Source organism: Eurypyga helias, unplaced genomic scaffold, assembly GCF_000690775.1.
Source record: "Eurypyga helias isolate BGI_N326 unplaced genomic scaffold, ASM69077v1 scaffold5717, whole genome shotgun sequence".
Lineage (NCBI taxonomy): Eukaryota > Metazoa > Chordata > Aves > Eurypygiformes > Eurypygidae > Eurypyga > Eurypyga helias.
In genome coordinates this window covers 1-8,268 of record NW_010262185.1, presented here as the reverse complement: position 1 = coordinate 8,268, position 8,268 = coordinate 1, and the positions used below count along the sequence as shown (strand labels likewise).

The window sequence follows — 8,268 nt, the reverse complement described above, 5'->3', positions numbered from 1 at the left end:
GAGGAGGAAGGAGTGGCACAAACAAGACCAAACTAGTTAAGGGTTCCTCAAAGACACCAATCCCTCAAAATTCATAATTATCCAGCAAAAGTACAAAAATCAGCTGAAAACTACAGTTTGCAATGAAGTTACAAGCACACTCTTGTCAAGTTTGCAATGAAGTTACAAGCACACCCCTGTTGACTCCTACACAGCCTACCCCAAACTATGGGTTAATAAACATTAATAAATATAGGTCTTAATTACCTGCAATAACTACAAATTAGACACTGATCTCCCCTGCACAAGTAGAAAATAATCCACAGTTTCTTCTAACACCACTTCAGCAGCCAAACATTTAAACATCTAAAATATTAATCGGTCACAGAATTCAGTTAGATTCTTCATATTTTTAATTCTCCCAGTTATCATCAAAATGGAAAGGAAGGTATCTATGTACTGGGAAAAGCAGATGGTTCCATAATACTGTAGTAAGTAAGCTAAACAATGCATAGCTACCCAGAAGACAATTTTACACCGAAGCATGCAGTTTAGTACCAAAAATTCAGTTGCAGAAGACAGTATTACCATACTTCAATATAAAAATCCATAGTGCTGAACATCATTCATACCTAATATACGTCAGTTCACGAACACATTTGCTTTGAAACTCTTCCAAAGAATTGGAGGCTGGGCAGCAGATATACCTCCTGGACAAAACCAAAATACTTTAAAACATATTCCCTGTAAAACAAATAGAATGACCACAACAGTGTGTCTAGACGACCTTTGATTGTCACTGGAAGACCAAATCAGGGTGGAGAAAGAAGATAATGCAGCAGCAGGGTGGTTAAAAGACAAAGTTCGAAACAACCAGCTAGAAAGGAGTCAGAAGAAAGCTGCAAGGGAAGGGAAGGAAAGGCCACAAAGTCTGAACTGCAGAAGGAAGAGCAGCTTGGAATGTGGTAAATATGAACCTACAGAAATCAGGGAAATAAGCCTTTTAGGGGACACAAAAAAATTAAAGCATTCAGGAACCACTTAAATTTTAAGGTAAGGGTTTATAGATGCAGAAGCTAAATCTATTGCTGTAGGTGGAGTTTAATAGTTTCTTACCTGTTAAACTTAAAAGTTTAAAAGTTAAAAAAATATATTTATATTCTCTCAGGCTCCTTGCCCATTACAGGGTATCCTGGCAACAGCAAAAAAAATATTCTTTCAATCTACAGTATTAGCAGATTAGCAGGACTGAATTAGGATTGAATTAGATGAAAGATTTCTTCCTACAACGACAAAAAAAAAATTATAATTTAATACTGTTAATAGGTTGTACTCAATAGCTCAACAACTGCATGAATACTAAGCATGGTTTTGCAAGGAATAAGACATATGAACTGAGGAAGGAAACAACTTGCTAAGGAGAAAAGTGTCATTTCAGCACAGCATACTCTGAGCATAAACTCAAAACCAGTTTGTCATCTGAAAGACTTAGTTATTTCTAAACCAACTCAAACTAAACATCCCCCTTTACTTTTGGGAGGCAAAGGAAGAAACTTCATCACCTCATTGAAATAAAACTTCCTTTATAAGCTGCACTTGACTCTGGAATCTAATGCAAATCCAGGCCTTTTTTTTTTTTTTAGTAAATGATTAGCAATTCCATATGAAGTAATGGGTATTTCAGATCTAGATCTGAAGCCATAACTAGAGCTTTTTAGCAGCATTCTTTTCTAGCCTTGTAACTATTCTCTTGTTACATTACCATCTGATATACCCACAAACCTGCACAGAAATAAACACAAAAGGATTAACAATGCCAGTTATTTAAGTCTGTATAAACAGTTTCAGCCAGTTTCAATTTGAAATCAGTTTAACTGAGTAAAAACAATACAGTCCCCATACAGATTGAAAGTAACCAGCTGTTTTAAGACAGCATTCAGTCACCTAAAAATGTTTTTATGACAACCCCTGCTTTTGATTGTTTTAATTCTTTCAGTTTTTCAGCTTCATGGCTAGCTTTTTTTTTTTTTTTTTTTTTTTTTGAGAAGTGCAAGTTAAACTTCAGAATCCCCAAGTCTGGAGAAGGTGAGGATTGGACCAGTGCATTTCAATGAATAAGCTATCCTACATGCATTAACAACGCTGCTTTCTGCTATGCCCTAAAAGGAAGCTGATTTCTATAATGAAAAAGATATCAGACACCAATAGGTGTTTCCTGTATTACAAGAGATAGCAAACAGCCCATGGGTTTTTCAGACTTCAAATCTTTTTTTCCACAGATACTCACATATGTAAATTCAGATTTTTTTTTTTTTTGGGTCTGCTTTCAATATCCCAGTCTGAGCAACTAAAACCCCTATTCAGTAACTGGAGAGATAGGGATGAATCTGTATTTATAAACTGCATTTCTGAAGCAGAGCATCTAAGCCAGGCTGGTACTCAGTTCAGCCATGTCAAGGTTGGACTTTTTTGTGGATATGAATTTTTTTTTTAAACTCAAAGTAAATAAATAACACAAGTACAGCAGGAGAGCATACTGGAACAGACAGTCACAGAAAAAAAAAGTATGTCCCTGTCTATGACTGAAATCATATACTAAAGACAACTGCACCTGGCACAACTACCAAGATACAGCAATCTAGCACTTATAATGGGTTGAGAAAGTTGTAGGTTCAGTCCCCACTCACACATTACCAGTCTCACAGTAAATTTTAGAAGCTTTTGGATTATAAGTGACTCTAGAGAAGAGCCTTAGCCTTAAAAACAATAAAGCTACAGAATCACAGACACAGCTTTCATAATCTGATGGCAAAGTAGATGCCCTGACCCAGTAATATCAAAAGGAATTCTAAAGTTTTACAGTTATCTAACAGTTAATTCCTGTTAAGCACTGAACACTATTATTGAATCACCACCATGACACTATCTTTCCTTACAATCCACAGAGCTCAACAAGGTGTGCAGTGGTCTCATACCACCTTTTAACAACTACTGAATTTCTACCTGCATTGCCTTTAACTCTTCCTCCATTTCCCTTCTTTGAAGCACCACTTACTAAAACAAAAACAGCACACTAATCACTACAGCAAAGGTAAACTGCATGAAAAGATGCATTATGTTAGCCATCAAGAAATGCAGGCCTCTCACTAATGTTTCTTTAACACCTTGTTTATCAGACAAATCTAAATACTACATTTAGCATACAACTTTTTGCCACTAAATGTGGTCTGAAGCTATAACAAAAAGCCCAGCGAAGTTCACACACAGAAGGATCCTTTCCTGAATGCTTGCTTCTCACAGCCAAAAGAACTGACTACTTCATAGCCAGTTCAGTCCAACTTCTACAGCTGTCACTCACAGGCAGGAAAAACACACAGGCTATTAGCCCCCAGAATCACCATGAGCAGTGACAAACTTCTGCTTCAGAATATTAGAAATAATGTGAGTTACTGTAGTTCAAACTAGTCCTAAAGTTTCCAGCTAAGTTCTTTAGATTGGAGACCGGTCAAAGTAGTACCTGGCAAGTAAGAAGAGAGTAAGAGAGCACCTTAGGTCTGCTTTAAAGGTAAGGTAACCTTTAAATGTATTTCACAGAAAGAAGAGGTTTTTTGCATAGGTAAGGTCTTGGTGATTTTTGCCCTACTATAACTCTTGGTTTGGTTTTTGTTTGTGTGGTTGTGTTTTGGTTTGGTGGTTTGTTTTTTTTAACTAATGAAGAAAGTAACACTGTTTCCACTATGCTTACACAAAACAAATGCAAGCAGCATTATATTTTTACAGTTTCCAGACAAGATACACTAACTGCTATGCAGTGATTATACCCCTCTGGTACAAAGATGCACAACTGCACCCTGTGGAGGCAAGGCTGATCTTGAATCTCCTCTCACAATGCAAATACTACTGAAGTAGTATCAATTTGTAGCAAGCCAAGCCTTTAGAGATGTCAATTACTCCCTTGTATCCGGCTCTAACTCAAACCAGTTAGAAGACAGTGAAAAAAGGGAAGAGACACGATCACATCTGTACTAGCATTGCCTACAGCCACTGCATAAAGCACTACTTGAAAACTTGCTACTTCCTTTCAATTAAATTATCAATCAGGGCGCTACTGTAAGTGAGAAATGTGCACTACCTAACTGGGGACTAGGGTCGTGTGCTTCACCCTTCTAGACGAGCATAACATACATTTACTGACTGTATCTCTGCACAACAGAACCTTACTTCACAAGCCCTGATCCAGTGACAAATTCTGCATACGGCCACTGAAGGTGCGGACTGTGCCACTGCACGCCTTGGATTCCCTTGATACACAGTAACTATGAGAATGCTTTTAGTACTGGAATTGCTATATTCTAGAACATACTTAATAAACGCAGAAACAAGCGACTAGTTTATACTTCAAAAAAATTGGAAGCTTCCATCCTCAACCCCAACCATGTTTTGTTACCAAACTGGAAATCTCATGGTCCTTTCACAAGCCTCACCCAGGACACGCCTGGTCACTGTACTACATCTTTAGTTTTCTTCATTATTAAAAGTATCTTTTGGCACAACTGACAAGAGCTGGCCAATGGTCTTCAATTGCTGTTTTCCAGAAGACCCAGAGGACACAGAATGGAAACCACTAGGCCAGGTACCCCATCTTGCCGATGCACAACAGTGTATAAATGCTTGGAATCACCTCAGTCAAAATTAAATAGGGATGTTCTCAAAAATTCCTCCAAGGAAACTAACGGGAATTTGGGGAAACCACCCCAAATCTCACTATGAGGTGGCTTCTGCTTGTGGGTACGTAGGTATTTTTACTCAATTCTGCCTCCCTTCACAACTTTAACCAAATCCTCACTACTGATTTCATAGGCATTTTTCTTGGCCATTTTGCCAACGTGCCTAACATGCACCACCACTCCAGCAGAGCGTGTTCCAGCTTCACAGCTCCAGACAGCTGTACACCGAGGTTCTTCTGGTATTCTTTTCCACTGCTGGCTAGCAACACATTGCACAGATTCTGTCACTGAGCATTCCAAGTTTTTAAGACCCATGGAAGAGGGAAATATACATCTGTTTAACAGGATTAGGGGATAACTATAGAGTAACAGGAAGAAGAAAGAACAGTCAGAGGGTCAGTCAGGAACTTTTTCACCTGGTCCTAATCACATATTAACTATAGAGTAACAGGAAGAAGAACAGTCAGAGGGTTAGTCAGGAACTTTTTCACCTGCTCCTAATCACATACACCACTTCAAACATGCTTCTTGGCACTTTATGGAAGTTATTAAGCAGAGGTCAAGAAGAGTCTTGTGTTTTAAAGTAACATTTTCCCTCCCCAATACTGTGTGCAGAACTATTTCATCAACAAGCAAGCTGTTAACAGCTTATACCAAGCTTCTTGCCCATCTCATCAATTCATCCTATCCCATTTCCTGAGACGCGTCCCAGGCCAGCTACAGAGCTACATCTAATATCCAAGAGTAGAAAAACATTTTACTTTAGTTGCTTAGTAGCATATGGTTTCTAAAACAGATGCTGGCACTCTGACACACCACAAAAAAATTAAGCATGCTATGCAAGCCTTTCAATACGATGTTCATATTCCCCATGTATTTTCCAACTGATCCTTCAGGCTTGCCTCCTGAAAATGAGGATCAAATATGATCACTAAATAGTTTCCCAAGCTCACTGCTCTCTTCGTCCAGCTTGACAAAATAAAAGGAGACAGGCAAGATATTATTTCTTATTTATCCCTATTGTTTTATTTACTGCGGAAAGTTTTGCCAAGAACAATGACACCACATCTTTCTTTTAGGATAATCTGGTCTTCTAGAATTTGGATGTGGTGTCTAATTTGATAACACACTACTCCTAAACCTAGCATATGAATTAACAGAGTATACAGCAATCTTAAGGGTCACAGATGAAAGTGATATTACTAGAGCTGAATCTAGAAGCCAGACAATATGCTTAAGACTTCCTGCCTCACCAGAGAAACATCACTGTGCTCACACTAATGCCTCTTCTGCCCAAGCTGAAGAGCCATGATTTCTGTCATAACATCCGAAGGCCATCAGTTAATCCAAATAACACAATTATATGTGAGAAGTGAATATACATGGCTCCTATCTACAAAGATGTAGTGTGTCATGCTGGTGGAATACTGATGGTGGAAAATGTCTTATTTCAATACACTGATACAGAAGGATCTTCACTAACTGCAGAGTTAAGCAAATTCTTCAAGGCTTTTTAAGCACTTGGACAAAAGAGGACATCAATGGAGAGAAAGAAGAGTGGACAAGAGTCTTCAAATCTTTCTCCCTTCTGACTGTTTCAATCCCATCCTGGTTGTTTTTGAGCCAGCTCTTTAGCATTTCATAGTACATTCATTTCAAGCTTAAGCTGAGTAGAGGAGCAAAGCTCTTAAGCCATAACAATAGAGTTCATTAACCATCCATGAATACTAAAACTACATATCTAATTTTCTGTTTTCATAGTTTAAATTCAGATTCTATTAATTCACTTAAATTTCACTTGGAACAGAATCTAATTGGTATACAGATAGAGCATCTGTATTTTGCGCTCTGTTAAGCGCAAAAGGGAACAGTCACATTTTCCCACTCCACAATACTGCCTGCAAACGGTACACTGTTGACTTGGGGAAAACTATTCAGTATCTTTCATTCCATAAGGGAATAATAATGGATAGTTGATTGACATTTAAAAGAATCCAGACATATTACAGGCACAGCAGTTTACATACAAATCTAACCTGTTTGCAAAGAAGCTATACACACACTACCCTACTTAAAGACATTCCTGTTCAACTGGCCACTTTTCCTGAATTTCTAAACTAGAACTTTCACTTTACCTCAGTGTTTTCCTTCAGCTCACTGCTAACAGACTTCTTCAGCAGTTCCCCTGGCCAAAGTAAAATCTTTAGTAGTATTAAAAGCTCAATTCCTTTAGTAGCTCAGAAAGTGCAGGACTCAATACTGCATCTGCATTCTGCTTTTCATGCAGAAAGCAAATAAAAAGTATCACCTATGTTCAAGCAATATCATAGAGGAAGGAAACAAGTTACTTAACTGAACTTAAACACCTACTTGGAGCTACAAACTGTCAAGAAACAAACATGCAGACTGGATACCACATTTACACATACTCTCATTACAAAGTTATTTAAAAAAACACTTCCGATTTATGGATATTTGTATAATAGACTGGCAAACTACAGTTAGTCCATGCCTCACTCCTGAAAACATAAGTAACACAGAGCTAAGTAACCACAGACTCTTACTAGAATGTTGTTGTACTGAAAATATAAACAGCAGTTTAAATAACTGCACTAATCTATTTGGAACACTGAAACAGGGAGACTTGCCATTTTTCAGTATTCAGGGAAATAAAAAAAACTACCACACATGTATTTGTGTGTTTAATATTTATCAGTTAAATAAAAAAATACCACAAACCAAAAAACACCACACAAACAAAAACCCTAAAACCAGGAACACCCCTTTCCTCCCCCTCCCCAAAAAAACCCAAGCACACATAGTCCTTAGAATACATTTAGACTCCTACTGCAGGAGATTTTAAACTCCACTAACAATAACATAACCTTTCATTTTCAAGTTGTCAACATCCCACAAGGAACACTTCCTAAAGCTATCCACCCACTGGTTAAGTTTTCTGTACTCTTCCACTCAGAAGACTTTTTTTAAAAATAGCAACGCACCTATTCAAAGTATCCTACTGTTCTAACTTAAATGACAGATGATCTTTAGCCCAGATGTATTTATGTCATACAAGACTGTAACACTAATTCCTTCTTAACTCCTAGCAACAGGGAAAGAAAACCAGAAGAACCGGCAGGTTCAAAGTCAGGTTTTGCCAAACGTATTTAACAAGAGTTAAAACTTAGACAAACATTGCTATGGTCTTACAAAAGTCTAATTAAAAGAAGCTGCCTTGTTAAAAACAAAAGTCCCGCAAACAGTGTGGCCCCTCCCCCAAAAAGCCCCCACAAACAACCCCAAAGGCAGCGTCCTGACAGGCACACGGAGACACTGATTTTAAAGAATGAAACTGAATGCAAGAGTCGCTATCAGCAAGGCTTATCTGGTTTATTATCCGAGAGATAAGAGGGAAACCAGAATAAAGTTCTGTAAATTACAGCAACAGCACAAGTGACTGCCAGGGGAGGGAGTAGCGCAAACAGCTTCCCCATTTCGACAAAACGCTTCATCCAGCTCAGAGCTCTTCCGGTCTACCGGGGAACAATGCACCGCCCACCGC

The 8,268-nt window shown here is 38.2% G+C and overlaps 1 protein-coding gene across 1 annotated transcript in view; it reads right to left on the bottom strand.

Annotated features, from left to right (window-relative positions):
• Positions 1–1,264, bottom strand: part of PPP6R3 (protein phosphatase 6, regulatory subunit 3) — a 33,270-nt gene extending 32,006 nt beyond the window's left edge. The window contains exon 1 of the mRNA XM_010155604.1: positions 1,096–1,264. The gene's annotated coding sequence lies outside the window, so the exon portion shown is untranslated. The remainder of the gene's footprint in view (positions 1–1,095) is intronic.
• Positions 1,265–8,268: the final 7,004 nt, after the last annotated feature.